This window comes from Cherax quadricarinatus, chromosome 50, assembly GCF_038502225.1.
Source record: "Cherax quadricarinatus isolate ZL_2023a chromosome 50, ASM3850222v1, whole genome shotgun sequence".
NCBI classification, from domain to species: domain Eukaryota; kingdom Metazoa; phylum Arthropoda; class Malacostraca; order Decapoda; family Parastacidae; genus Cherax; species Cherax quadricarinatus.
Window position 1 is genome coordinate 14,273,431 of NC_091341.1, and position 16,101 is coordinate 14,289,531.

Here is a 16,101-nt window from a genome sequence, read left to right on the forward strand (position 1 = left end):
CGTTTGAGAGGCAAAAATTTACTAAAAGTAACGAAGTTAGACAGTGAATAAGTTAGCAATTTAGTCAACCAGTAAATAAGCGAGTAAGTTAGGTAGTTAACAAGTTAGTAAAATACTGAGTTAGTAAACTAGCTAGCGAGTTAAAAAGGTTTTATTAAGGCCTCGTAGGTAATTTGAAGTTTATTTTCAATGGTTTTATACTGCAAACAATGAAGAATTTACCGTAAAATTACCCACTGTTCAATAAGCAAGACACAATGGTAGTGTGTATTATTTATGGCAAGATACCAATAAAGTCAACGTAGATTTGGGAAAAGATTGGACAAATACATGGATGGTTTTGACACGGACTTGCTTTGTATGGGCCAGTATTCCTCCTGCAGTGCTCCTCCCTTCTTATGTTTTCATGCCTTTATTTCCATTAGAGTCCTTAAGGCTAGAAGGCACTATGAACATACGATAGCTTCATTTATAAAATTTTAAAAACTCTCTTCAGGGCGAAATGTTGTTTATAAATAAAAGAATTTCAATTTCAATTTCTAAATTGGTATATTATGACTCGGAGATTTTCAAAATAAATTTGACTAAATAAATTAAGATTTAATATCCGGATGGGTGAAGTGTTGACAAGATAATGTAAATATATATATATAATGTAAATACAAATATATAATAAGGTTAGGTAAGTTTCCTACGATCCTTTTGGTGCAAAATTATATTTTTTTACATTAACATTATTGAAAAAAATATATCTTTAAACGTATAAGAGAAAATTTTAGAAAGGACTTAATTTTAAATGAGTTCTTGCTAATTGACCAGTTTTACATATTCGGCACGACATATATATATATATATATATATATATATATATATATATATATATATATATATATATATATATATATATATATATATATATATATATAACAACACTTCACTAGCCAAGGATTCGAACCCATGTTGTACTGGCCTGCCTCATGGTAAGCGAGAACCACATGAACGCTTTAAACCACAAGACCACCCAACCCTACAAGAATGGCGCAGCCAGCACACAGCTAGCTGTTGGGCCGCCATCCGCGGGCATACGGAGGTGTGGGAGCTTCTAAGCTAATTTCATTCTCATCCCTGTTTGGTGTACTAGCCTCACGAGCAGCATATATATATATATATATATATATATATATATATATATATATATATATATATATATATATATATATATATATATATATATATATATATATATATATATATATATATAAGGTCACAGTCAACAGGTAACATCATAATTTGCAGAATAAACCACTGTGAAATAATTAGTGAAATTCAAAGCGCTTTCATGATTTCTGACATTATCAGGCATGTAAGGACGAGACTACACCTCGCGGTCACCTCAACAACACATGTCTTTGTTGCATAAGGAATGAAGTGAGAACAGAAACGAGTGAGAGATGAGTGGCAAGAGAAACAACGAGACATCATCTCTCAACACAGTGAACGAGAGACATAAACACATTAAGCCTTTTATTTTACGACGTTACGCCCGCTAGGGGACATTCTGCTGTCTAAATGTACAAGCTGTTGTACATAGGTTGGTAGAAGACGGAACACGAAAAGCCTGTCGCATAGTAGTGACTAGGAACGTTCAGAGAAGGAAGCGGTGAGTGATATTTCTACCCCTGGTTTATTTACATATCAGAGCCAGAGAGAAGGTACACCTGGGGATGTGGAATGTTCACATGTTTACACTTTGATTCAGCGGATCATGGCCCCCGCGTTCCGCTCTCACACCATGACTTCCAGCTGACGACCTGCTAAACAGCTATCACAGCCCAGTTGAGCCGGTTATTTCCTTTGTTGGTGTTGAACCTATCAACTTCCATCTTGAATACAATTATAGGTCTATTATTAATTTTCTCTATATTAAAGGAAGAGATATGTGGATAAGCATTGGTTGTCCCTATGATTACTGAGTTGTTGCGCCTCTGCATTATGCAGTGAATATTTTGCACTGTCTACACTACCTCCTGTAAGGAGCAATTTCACCCTGATAATGTAAATCCAGTTCCAGTTCCGTACACAAGTGTCATCCACAAATCCATTTCCTTCATTATTTTCCTTGTCCATAAATCCATTTCATTATTTTCCTTGTCCACAAATCCACTTCATTATTTTCCTTGTCCATAAATCCACTTCATTATTTTCCTTATCCAAAAATCCACTTCATTATTTTCCTTGTCCATAAATCCATTTCATTATTTTCCTTATCCATAAATCCACTTCATTATTTTCCTTGTCCATAAATCCACTTCATTATCTTCTAAGCATACATTATTCATGACTTTCTCGTCTGCACTCCAAGAGTTACAACTGAAGGAGAGCTCAGCGCCATGGAGCTGAACTCTTCTCCAGGCTGAGGGACTGACCACCTCAAACACTTTTTCTCCAAGATTGATGGACTGATTACATCATCTTTATTTCACTCCTACTGCTGCCTCTGTATTTGACTGAAGAAGTCTACTGTGTAGGCGAAACGTTTCATCAGTAAATATACCCATGTGTACCTATACCTGAATAAACTTAGCAGTGGGTGATCGCAGAGCGAGTGGGAGAGACACGAACCAGTGGCAAGCCAGTTTTAAAACTTGCCTGCCATTGATTCGTGTCCTCACCCGTTCGTGATGTTACGATTCCGTGAGTTGCACTTTTCTCCTTGTCGAGAAAATCATCTGTCTGGCACTAGGGTTGTGGCTGGGTGGAACAATGGAACAAATAATGCACAAACTCTTGTGTCTTGAACTCTTGACGTAGGTTTATGGAGCGCCGGGGGGGGGGATGGGAGGTAATAAGGTTTGATCCGAGGAAGCGAAACATAGCTTCAAGCAGAGCCGTCATCAAGGCACCTCGGATCAAACTGATGGTTATCCTCTCCCAGTTCCCCAGACGCTGTATAACCTCTAATAGGTTAAGCGCTTCCTTATAATAATATTAATAATAATAATAATAATAATAATAACAATGTCAGTAATTAACAGTAGTAGTAATAATAGCTAACAGTGACAATAATAATAAATAAAGAATATCATTAAGAAAGAACAGTAGAAAAAATAACAGAAGGATGATTAGGGTAACTGTAAACGGATGATAATAACGAGTAACAGAGGATACTGAACAACGGTATCAGCAGCATGTCGTTAACAGTTGGGAGCACAACAGCAACGCCAGAAAGCTAACAGAATATAACCGTTGAATATCAGTAATGACAGGACGCTAACGGCTGCGCGACACCAGTTACGATAGCAAGATAACAGTGAGAACATCCCAGCTGGATAACAGGAGTAGGGGATGTCGTAGGAAGGGATAACTCTGAGGTGGATAACATAGAAGGGTAAGATAACGGTTACATGAGTAACAGAGAAAGATATCAGTAACAGGAGGATGAGAAAGAGGAAGATAAGGGTAAGATAACAGGGGGAAAATCAGGGTAAGATTACAGAAGGGAGAGAAGATTTAGATAACAGGAGGGAGAGAAGATTGAGATAACAGAAGGGAGAGAAGATTAAGATAACAGGAGGGAGAGACAATTAAGATAACAGGAGAGAAATAATATTAAGATAGCAATAACAGGAGGGAGAGACAATTAAGATAACAGGAGAGAAATAATATTAAGATAGCAATAACAGGAGGGAGAGAAGGCTAAGATAAGAATAACAGGAGGGTGAGAAGATTAAACTAATAACAGGAGGAAGATAAGGGTAAGATAACAGGAAGATAAGAGTAAGATAAAAGGAAGAAAAGATAAAGATAGCAGTAACAGAAGGAGGACGAAGATAATAAAAGGAGGAAAAAAGAGCAAGATAACAGCAACAGAAGGAGGAAGAAAAGATAATATCAGAAACAGAAGGAAGAGGAAAATGGGGAGGATAACGGTCACAAAGGGAAAAAAGACGAAGATAACAGTAACAGAAGAAGAAAGTAAACAGAAACTAAAAGAAGAAAACGCAGTGATAATCACATCATGGAAGTAACAAAAGATAACATAAGAAAACTACCATTAGGAGGATAACTTTTAGGATAACAGCAACAGTAGATAATAAAGGCAGAAACGCAAACATTACGATGACTTAGGGAATAAAACAGTAAGATAACAGTATAACAACAGCATCATCACAGTAACATAACGGCGAGTGAGATAAAAAAAAATCGAGAAAGTATATACGAGTAAAATAACAGGAAAATAACAGTTATGAAACTGTAAGAAGACTGTAATATAGCAATTGTGTGAGAGTAAGATAACATTATAACAGTAAGACAACACTATAATATAACAGTAATATAACATTATAACAGTAAGATATAACAGTAAGATAACATAACAGTAAGATAACAGCATTATAATAGATAACATTATAACTGTGTGATAATAACATAACAGTAAAATAACACCATTATAACAGTAAGATAACATTAAAACAGATAATAACAACAGATAACATAATATACAACAGTAACACTGCAACAGCAGGATAATACAGATTACGTCCAGTGTTACTTTACCCAAGCAAACACATACAAACAATCAACTAGCAACACCAGGCAGGCAAACAATCGCTGTTCAAACACTGTTTGTCCTTTACCTTCAACAAACAATGGCACACAATATGTCCCAGGCAGGTGTTGAGGCAGGTGTTGCTGGACCTAGGTCATTCGAGTCATTTTTTTTTGTATATACCTGACCACTGTAAATTATAAATAGGTGAAAATCGCAAGTGTGTTTGGAGGGCAGCGAGGGTAGGGAGTTTGAGTGGGTGTGTTTGAGTGGGTGTGTGTGCGTGTGCGTGCGTGCGAGTGTGTACAGGGGACTGGCAGCGAGGAGGAGCAGGTGTGTTGAGGTACGGCCTGTGGGAGGTGCCGCGCGAGACTGTTGTGGTGTGTGAGTGCCAGACTTGTGCCCACTCCTGCTCCTCCTCCTCCATTGCCACTCACTCCTCCTCCTCCTCCTCCTCCTCCTCCAGTGCCACCCACTCCTTCTCCAGTGCCACCCACTCCTTCTCCAGTGCCACCCACTCCTCCAGTGCCACCCACTCCTATAGTGCCTCCCACTTATCCTCTTCCTCCAGTGCTACCCACCCCTGTGGAAAAATTTCCTCCAACCGGGAGGGACACCACTCCCGGGAGGCGTCAACCCCTCTCGAGGGAGCTAAAACCCCTCTCTCTACTTTCCCATACTGGAAAGCAGGAGTGAGGATGAGAGGGTCATGACCTACTCTTTTTGCACTAGCCAAGATCAAGCCAGGTCTTGTGTCTCACATATGTAGTTTAAAACACCACAGAACGCCCATTTGTTTTTACATACGTTCCTGACTCGACAGAATCAGACATTCTAATGGAACTGCAGACCAAGGGTAAGAAAAAATGAGAGAACACGTGTCCAGCAGAAATTACACTCTTACAGGAGAATCATGAACACATTACACCCAGGTGTTTGTCTGCGGATGTTGCTATTTCCCAAGACCGCAAAAAATTCGAGATAATGTGCCTCGAACCTGATAATTTACCCAGGGTCATTGTACTCCACACTTCTTGATTCAATTGAGTCACCAGAGCCGGCACCTAAAGCCTGTAGCAGATATCCACCCATAAATAGAGAGCGAGAGGCTGCAACAGGCGGATTGCAGTTTGAAGTTGTGAAGTGACCAGGTGCCACCCGGCCGGACCACACCACACTGAGATGCAGAAACATGCATGGCTGTATTCATGTGCATATGTGAATTCGCAGTCATGCACTAACAGTCTCCAGGAAATTTCTTCTTACTTGTGGACACTATCCGCAGACATAGTTCACAAGTGATAGTAGTCAGGCAATGTTCAGTGTGCCAAGCAGACGACAGTGAAGGCATCCTAGTCAGGCAATGTTCAGTGTGCCAAGCAGACGACAGTGAAGGCATCCAGTATCATCTCTTCAAACAAGCCAACGATATCAGCCTCTCCTCGACATTGTAACTTCACCAGCTCCCAGTACAAGGAACCAAATAAGTCACTATTCTACCCAACATCTGTCTAATTACCACTACAGTGCCTAGGGTTGATAGGTGAATAGGGCTAACCATTCGAGACCGTGATGGGCGGACCCAAGTCCAAAACACAGGCAAGGGTCGCCCACGACTTTCAGGTGATATACCTGAAATATTTGAATAATATGTCAGCAGGAGGGTGTGAAAGAGTAACCTACTCTCTTAAAGCCCTGGTGGGTAATTAGATAGCAGACACGAAGGAGAGACCCGTTGTGGAGGCTGCAAGGGTCTTAAGCTGTCTAGAAAAAAAGGCAGATTTAGTTAGTGACAAAAAAAATAGAAAGAAATAAAATTCTTACTGAATAATTATACACGACTCTGGCCACTTTTTAGTGCAATCTGTTTGTTCACAAGTTTGACTTGTTCTAAGTATTTTTATAGTAATTTTAAATTATGTTCGATGACGTCAACAGTTATGTTGTTAGTTTTGTGTCAGTTTTTAGAAATTACAATATATGGCATCTTTTCTGAAGGTCGGACACGTCTGACGAGGGTGACCGCTCTCAGTGACCCGGCTGATGGCAGGTGGGGAGAACGTTGCTCGTCCGCCTGACTCGTGCTGTTTCATATCCATAGATTTTTATTGATAATATTTTTCTGTTTTTCTCAAAAGTTATTTTCCTCCTAGTATCGACTTTTCAGTTATATAATGTCATAATTTTTGCACACATTATTGACCAATCATGATTTTACAAACAACTAATATTTGTTTGCAATAAACGTTACAATTTATGTTCTTATCACTTTCTCCCCCAAAAATTTCTTAAAAAATCAAAACAAAAAGTCAACATTTTTAAAATTCAAAATTTTGACATTTAGGTCAAACCTGTTGACTGAGTGTTCCTTATCTTATTATTTATGTAAAATCAATCAAAACATTTTACATTTTACCAACATTACGAACTCGATAATAGAATGTCATATAAAACTTGGAATTTTTTTTCTCTCTATTTTTAGCTGAACTTCATAGAACTTCTAGTGTAGCCAAATGAATATTTTCTTAATTTACAGTAAAAATTTCATTGAAATCGGAGAAATATTAAAGAAAAAGTTTCGTTTCGGATTCCATCCCGTTTGAGTTGTCCCACACCTCCTCCTCCAGTGCTATCCACTCGTCCAGCTCCTCCTCCAGTGCTATCCACTCGTCCAGCTCCTCCTCCAGTGCTATCCACTCGTCCAGCTCCTCCTCCAGTGCTATCCACTCGTCCAGCTCCTCCTCCAGTGCTATCCACTCGTCCAGCTCCTCCTCCATTGTTATCCATTCGTCCAGCTCCTCCTCCAGTGCTATCCACTCGTCCAGCTCCTCCTCCATTGCTATCCATTCGTCCAGCTCCTCCTCCAGTGCTGTCCACTCCTCCAGCTCCTCCTCCAGTGCTATCCACTCCTCCAGCTCCTCCTCCAGTGCTGTCCACTCCTCCAGCTCCTCCTCCAGTGCTGTCCACTCCTCCAGCTCCTCCTCCAGTGCTGTCCACTCGTCCAGCTCCTCCTCCAGTGCTGTCCACTCCTCCAGCTCCTCCTCCAGTGCTATCCACTCGTCCAGCTCCTCCTCCAGTGCTATCCACTCGTCCAGCTCCTCCTCCAGTGCTATCCACTCGTCCAGCTCCTCCTCCAGTGCTATCCACTCCTCCAGCTCCTCCTCCAGTGCTATCCACTCCTCCAGCTCCTCCTCCAGTGCTATCCACTCGTCCAGGTCCTCCTCCAGTGCTATCCACTCCTCCAGCTCCTCCTCCAGTGCTATCCACTCCTCCAGCTCCTCCTCCAGTGCTATCCACTCCTCCAGCTCCTCCTCCAGTGCTATCCACTCGTCCAGCTCCTCCTCCAGTGCTATCCATTCCTCCAGCTCCTCCTCCAGTGCTATCCACTCGTCCAGCTCCTCCTCCAGTGCTATCCACTCGTCCAGCTCCTCCTCCAGTGCTATCCACTCCTCCAGCTCCTCCAGTGCTATCCACTCCTCCAGCTCCTCCTCCAGTGCTATCCACTCCTCCAGCTCCTCCTCCAGTGCTATCCACTCCTCCAGCTCCTCCTCCAGTGCTATCCACTCCTCCAGCTCCTCCTCCAGTGCTATCCACTCCTCCAGCTCCTCCTCCAGTGCTATCCACTCCTCCAGTGCTATCCACTCCTCCACCTCCTCCTCCAGTGCTATCCACTCCTCCAGCTCCTCCTCCAGTGCTATCCACTCCAGCTCCTCCTCCAGTGCTATCCACTCCTCCAGCTCCTCCTCCAGTGCTATCCACTCCTCCAGCTCCTCCTCCAGTGCTATCCACTCCAGCTCCTCCTCCAGTGCTGTCCACTCCTCCAGCTCCTCCTCCAGTGCTGTCCACTCCTCCAGCTCCTCCTCCAGTGCTATCCACTCCTCCAGCTCCTCCTCCAGTGCTATCCACTCCTCCAGCTCCTCCTCCAGTGCTGTCAACTCCTCCAGCTCCTCCTCCAGTGCTATCAACTCCTCCAGATCCTCCTCCAGTGCTATCCACTCCTCCAGCTCCTCCTCCAGTGCTATCCACTCCTCCAGCTCCTGCTCCAGTGCTATCCACTCCTCCAGCTCCTCCTCCAGTGCTATCCACTCCTCCAGCTCCTCCTCCAGTGCTATCCACTCCTCCAGCTCCTCCTCCAGTGCTATCCACTCCTCCAGCTCCTCCTCCAGTGCTATCCACTCCTCCAGCTCCTCCTCCAGTGCTATCCACTCCTCCAGCTCCTCCTCCAGTGCTATCCACTCCTCCAGCTCCTCCTCCAGTGCTATCCACTCCTCCAGCTCCTCCTCCAGTGCTATCCACTCCTCCAGCTCCTCCTCCAGTGCTATCCACTCCTCCAGCTCCTCCTCCAGTGCTATCCACTCCTCCAGCTCCTCCTCCAGTGCTATCCACTCCTCCAGCTCCTCCTCCAGTGCTATCCACTCGTCCAGCTCCTCCTCCAGTGCTATCCACTCCTCCAGCTCCTCCTCCAGTGCTATCCACTCCTCCAGCTCCTCCTCCAGTGCTATCCACTCCTCCAGCTCCTCCTCCAGTGCTATCCACTCCTCCAGCTCCTCCTCCAGTGCTATCCACTCCTCCAGCTCCTCCTCCAGTGCTATCCACTCCTCCAGTGCTATCCACTCCTCCAGCTCCTCCTCCAGTGCTATCCACTCCTCCAGCTCCTCCTCCAGTGCTATCCACTCCTCCAGCTCCTCCTCCAGTGCTATCCACTCCTCCAGCTCCTCCTCCAGTGCTATCCACTCCTCCAGCTCCTCCTCCAGTGCTATCCACTCCTCCAGCTCCTCCTCCAGTGCTATCCACTCCTCCAGTGCTATCCACTCCTCCAGCTCCTCCTCCAGTGCTATCCACTCCTCCAGCTCCTCCTCCAGTGCTATCCACTCCTCCAGCTCCTCCTCCAGTGCTATCCACTCCTCCAGCTCCTCCTCCAGTGCTATCCACTCCTCCAGTTCCTCCTCCAGTGCTATCCACTCCTCCAGCTCCTCCTCCAGTGCTATCCACTCCTCCAGCTCCTCCTCCAGTGCTATCCACTCCTCCAGCTCCTCCTCCAGTGCTGTCCACTCCTCCAGCTCCTCCTCCAGTGCTATCCACTCCTCCAGCTCCTCCTCCAGTGTTATCCACTCCTCCAGCTCCTCCTCCAGTGCTATCCACTCCTCCAGCTCCTCCTCCAGTGCTATCCACTCCTCCAGCTCCTCCTCCAGTGCTATCCACTCCTCCAGCTCCTCCTCCAGTGCTGTCCACTCCTCCAGCTCCTCCTCCAGTGCTGTCCACTCCTCCAGCTCCTCCTCCAGTGCTATCCACTCCTCCAGCTCCTCCTCCAGTGCTATCCACTCCTCCAGCTCCTCCTCCAGTGTTATCTACTCCAATTCCTCCTCCAGTGCTATCCACTTCTCCAGCTCCTCCTCCAGTGCTGTCCACTCCTCCAGCTCCTCCTCCAGTGCTATCCACTCCTCCAGCTCCTCCTCCAGTGCTGTCCACTCCTCCAGCTCCTCCTCCAGTGCTGTACACTCCTCCAGCTCCTCCTCCAGTGCTATCCACTCCTCCAGCTCCTCCTCCAGTGCTGTCCACTCCTCCAGCTCCTCCTCCAGTGCTATCCACTCCTCCAGCTCCTCCTCCAGTGCTATCCACTCCTCCAGCTCCTCCTCCAGTGCTACCCACTCCAGCATTAAGCACTCCATCTACTCCTCCCTCCTACAATGCCTGGGGAGAACAAGAGACAAACAGGTTTGATCTGAGGGAGGGAAGTGTAACTCCAATTCTTTAAAATCAAGAACCCTTCACCAGTATCAAGGCTGGCCAAGGGTCCCAATTTAGAAAAAAACGTTCACCTGACCTACTTCCAAGACAGCGTTACTCCTAACTCTTCTAGCAATATTTTCCAAGTATTTGCCTGTCTAATGAATTGAAATATATTTTGCCTCGTTCGTTTAAAATAGTTTAACCTATAATTTAACAGCGTTGTTGCATGGAACAGTTCTGTACACTTTATTACCGTGGGATGAGGTGGCCCTACCTCCCTTGACCCTGCCTGCTCTCCCTAGCCCCTGTATCCTCCCGCTTGCTCCCTGGCAGGCAATAACAGAGGTGTGTTTACTACCTGCCTGTCCCTCCATTACAACACAGTGGACAAGAAGCAATCAATGCGCGACGCAGTTGAATAAGACCCAGTTAACATCACAATAACTGGAGCGCCCAGGTAACTGACCAGTCTCGTAGCCTCTACACTCGAAAACACTTCACCCAACTGATATTGGAGTGTTATAATTATTAATAGTAGAAGTAGCAGTAGTAGTATTACCAGTAGTATTATTACAATTGCCAAAATTCCCGTATTTTATTTACTGCATAAAAATTTATATTTCGCAATGTTTTCACGTTTAATATATATATATATATATATATATATATATATATATATATATATATATATATATATATATATATATATATATATATATATCCACTCATAGTTCCTTGATAATGTGAGTAGTCACGAAAGCGCTTGGAATTTCTCTATTCTTTCAGAGTGGTTGTTTTGCATATATATATATATATATATATATATATATATATATATATATATATATATATATATATATATATATATATATATATATATATATATATATATATATATATATATATATATATAAATACAATGAAGCATTAGTTAAGGACAAAAACTGGTTAGACTTATGTTAGAGAGGGGAGACCCTTTACTAGTGAGCGTACTAACAGAAGCGTAGAACCCGTAGGAGGTTGTGACTGGGGAATGGGAGACATTCGAGTTCAAAGTGGCCAACCCTTTTTTTTTTTTTTTTTTAGATTGTCCAAGATGTCATCTCAAAATTCATTACTTGGTTTTAAGGCTAGTCTCGGGACCTCTTGTAATGGATACATTGCTTGGTTTAGCGTTTCTTGTGTTAGGACTGAAGAAGCCACTCGTGGCGAAACGTGTGAGTTCTTTCAGTCACTCGTGGCGAAACGCTTCCTTGACCTGTACTCACATATTTGTGGTTGCAGGGGTCGAGTCACAGCTCCTGCGTTTTTCCTGCTGTGCCAGGAACGTAAGGAGAGCTGCAGATCCTGCAAGAGTCCTTCACTCACATCAGTCCTTCCCTTTTTAAGAAACCTTAACGTAATGCTTCGACAAAACGCATAAAGAAAAAAACGCAAAAAACTCTTTCCGAAAGATGGGGGGCCGGTGGGGGGGGGGGACCCACCTGTGAAACAGCGCCAGACAAGCGGACAGTTTCGCCAATTAAATGTGACGCCGCGACACTTAAAACCATAACGAGAAACGGGGGAATGAGGAAGTGAAGGTGGAGGTGCAGTCAGGGAAGCCTCCAGGGGTGGAGATGCAGTTAGAGAAGCCTCCAGGGGTGGAGTTGCAATCAAGAAAGCTTCCAGGGGTGGAGGTGCAGTTAGAGAAGCCTCCAGGGGTGGAGGTGCAATCGAGGAAGCTTCCAGGGGTGAAGGTGCAGTCAGGGAAGCCTCCAGGGGTGGAGATGCAGTTAGAGAAGCCTCCAGGGGTGGAGGTGCAGTCAGGGAAGCCTCCAGGGGTGGAGGTGCAGTTAGAGAAGCCTCCAGGGGTGGAGGTGCAATCATGGAAGCTTCTAGAGGTGGAGGTGCAGTCAGGGAAGCCTCCAGGGGTGGAGTTGCAGTTAGAGAAGCCTCCAGGGGGTGGAGGTGCAATCAAGGAAGCTTCCAGGGGTGGAGGTGCAGTCAGAGAAGCCTCCAGGGGTGGAGGTGCAATCAGGGAAGCCTCCAGGGGTGGAGGTGCAGTCAGGGAAGCTTCCAGGGGTGGAAGTGCAATCGAAGAAGCCTCCAGGGGTGGAGGTGCAGCCAAGGAAGCCTCCAGGGATGGAGGTACAGTCAAGGAAGCTTCCAGGGGTGGAGGTGCAATCAGGGAAGCCTCCAGGGGTGGAGGTGCAATCAGGGAAGCCTCCAGGGGTGGAGGTGCAGTCAGGAAAACCTCAGGGTGTAAACAACTGTGGTTCACCTGTCCGCCCACTCTCCTCGGCACCATTCTTCAAGAGGACCTTGAGGAGGTGAAGACGTCTTAATCCTTGAAATTTTAACACCCAAGACAGCAGCACCCAAGACAGCAGCACCTGAGACAACAGCACCCAAGACAGCAGCACCTGAGACAACAGCACCCAAGACAGCAACATGTGAGAGAGCAGCATCTGAGACAGCAGCACCCAGGACAGCAACATCCAAGACAGCAACACCGGAGACAGCAGCACCGGAGACAGCAACCACAACAGCAGTATTGAGCGTATTTACGCATGTCAGCAAGTATTAGGTAGCTGCCAATGAGTTACTACCAGGATTTAAATGGTTAATTAGTATCAATATTATCGACGTCTCTGAGTAGTACTCCTCCCTGCTCCGCCTTCCTCATATTTATTACTTGTTATGTCATAGCCATCTTTCTTTTTAAGTGGCTGTGTTATTCTTTCACTTCTGATTTGGTTTCTGTTATGTTAATTTCGGAACTGCGATCTTCCCGTTTTTCCACCCCAATGTATGGTCTTTCCACGCCTGTGTATGGTCTTTCCACGCCTGTGTATGGTCTTAACACGCCTGTGTATGGTCTTAACACGCCTGTGTATGGTCTTAACACGCCTGTGTATGGTCTTAACACGCCTGTGTATAGTCTTAACACGCCTGTGTATGGTCTTAACACCCCTGTGTATGGTCTTAACACGCCTGTGTATGGTCTTAACACGCCTGTGTATAGTCTTAACACGCCTGTGTATGGTCTTAACACCCCTGTGTATGGTCTTAACACGCCTGTGTATAGTCTTAACACGCCTGTGTATGGTCTTAACACCCCTGTGTATGGTCCTAACACGCCTGTGTATAGTCTTAACACGCCTGTGTATGGTCTTAACACCCCTGTGTATGGTCTTAACACGCCTGTGTATGGTCTTAACACGCCTGTGTATAGTCTTAACACGCCTGTGTATGGTCTTAACACCCCTGTGTATGGTCTTAACACGCCTGTGTATAGTCTTAACACGCCTGTGTATGGTCTTAACACCCCTGTGTATGGTCCTAACACGCCTGTGTATAGTCTTAACACGCCTGTGTATGGTCTTAACACCCCTGTGTATGGTCTTAACCCTGTGTATGGTCTTAACACGCCTGTGTATGGTCTTAAAACGCCTGTGTATGGTCTTAACACGCCTGTGTATGGTCTTAACACGAATGTGTATGATCTTAATACGCCTGTGTATGATCTAAACACGCCTGTGTATGGTCTTCCCTCCCTTCTTGATAGGTATGATCCTTGCTGCGGTTTACTGTCACAGGCGAGGTCCTCCTTCATCGTCTGGGTAATATGACCATTCAGTTCATTGTTCCACTGGATTCTAATTCAAAAATCTTTCTTCCCTGCATTGTTTCCTCTTCCGTTGTCTGATTTATCATTAGTCTCTCCTCTCCGCTACCAGTTTTACCAAGTATGGTGTGATTACTAGTCCATAGATGTAGGCCGTATTCTATTTCTCCTATATTCGGTTCATTCGAGGTAAAAACCACGTCAAGCCGAGCTGGTTCATCCCCTGAAAGAATTCTTGTGGTGTCTTTAAAATACTGGGATCTATGTGGATCCCGGTTCTCCCAGTCTCTTCTTTTGTGATTGAAATTCCCTACAACCAGTAGCTTCGGTCCTACGTGCTGTGTGTGTGTGTGTGTGTGTGTGTGTGTGTGTGTGTGTGTGTGTGTGTGTGTGTGTGTGTGTGTGTGTGTGTGTGTGTGTGTGTGTGAAGGACTGGTTCTCAGTCTTGAAGAGGTTATTAAGATAGTACCCAGCAGGCATGATGGTGGTGATTGATCCTGGGTTTGGTCAACCTATAACCCTACCTACCCACCCTTGATCTTAATAGCTACTCATCTTTTGCTAGTGAGGTAATAAAGGCAGGGGAATGAGTTTATCTCCTCTCTCTTTCTCCTTGTCTCTTTCTTTCTATCTGTCAACTCTTACCTCTCTCGCTTTTACGGTTTTGTTGCTACTCTGTCTCCCTCTCTACGATGTGTGTCCTCTCTCTCTCTCTCTCTCTCTCTCTCTCTCTCTCTCTCTCTCTCTCTCTCTCTCTCTCTCTCTCTCTCTCTCTCTCTCTCTCTCTCTCTCTCTCTCTCTCTCTTGTCTTTCTGTACACCAACTATGTAATTAACAGCAATATATTACTCTCGTTCCATATAAATTCCTCAGTTTATCCCCGCATAATATATAACGAGCCAATAATGTTCATAATTATCATTGTGTGTACATCACCAGGACATTGAGTTAGTTATCAACTTATCATAAAATAGATTGTTCTAATAACAATTTGCGCAACTCTAATATAATTATATTCTAGAATTACTATATGAAATCCAAATTCACCCAAAAATGCAAATTACCTCGGCCATATTGGTGATTTGGGAAATTCACTTCTCATAATTCTGTGATTGAAGGTATCATGGCCTTCGTTGGGAAGGTGCCTTGATGCTGGTGAAGGGAATTTCAGCTACGCTTCCCTCGGATCAAACCCGGGTTTTCTTAATTGTGAAGTGAGAGGATTTTTTACAGGAGAGGATGAGGGGAATGAGCTACGTGTAGGTGGGAACAAGAGACGCAGTACGTTACGTCGGTGTTTTATAATGGCAACAAGATGAGAACTTTGATGCGGTGCACCTGGCGTCAGGGGTGGATGAGGCAGCTTGGAGTGATGGACCATCAGCCTGCAGAAGTACAAATAGGAAGCGCGTCCGTCCGTAGTGGAGGTTCGAGCCTCCACTACGTCTTGCGCTCAGTAACCCACGTGATTTTAGCGCTTAACGTGAATTATCTCATCTTATCAAAGGTCTGGAAAAAAAAACAGTGGAAAGGGGGTGGCGAGTAGAAATTCCGTCATTCCGATGAACTTGTTGTAGAGAACAGGTCCTGGTGATTGAGGAAAGTGAAAAATGATACGCTGACACAAATGAGATATGGAAAGACACTTATGTACAGTTCAAGACATTTATTAAAGGAAACGTTTCGCCACGACTGAAGAAGGCACTCGTAGCAAAACGTTTCCTCTAATAAATATCCTAAACCGTACTTGTGTGTCTTTTTTCCACAATTTGGAGAGTGGATGAAGGGAGGTTCCGGAGAAGATTATGCGAGTGTGAGGGGACAGTGTTTACATGTGGGGCGGGTGGGGGGGAAATCCTGAATATTGAAGGTTATAAATGATGATTAATACTGATATGTAGGAAATATAAAATGCCGGGAGCAAGGGACTAGTAACCCCTTTTGTATAAATTACTACATGTAAAAAAATTTTTTTTTCTTTTCTAGGTCACCCTGCCTCGGTGGGAGACGACCAGTGCGTTAGAAAAAAAAATATAGGAAAAATACATGTTATATTATGACACCAATAAGAAATTTTGCCCATCAAGTGCCTTACCAATGCTGTGAAAAAAATGCAGAGTATATATAGTGGGTGAGGCTGGAGGACAGGCAGGAGATGGCTGGATTTAGCTTATTAAAGATGTGTTTGGCAAGGATTTCCGAGATTATAAAA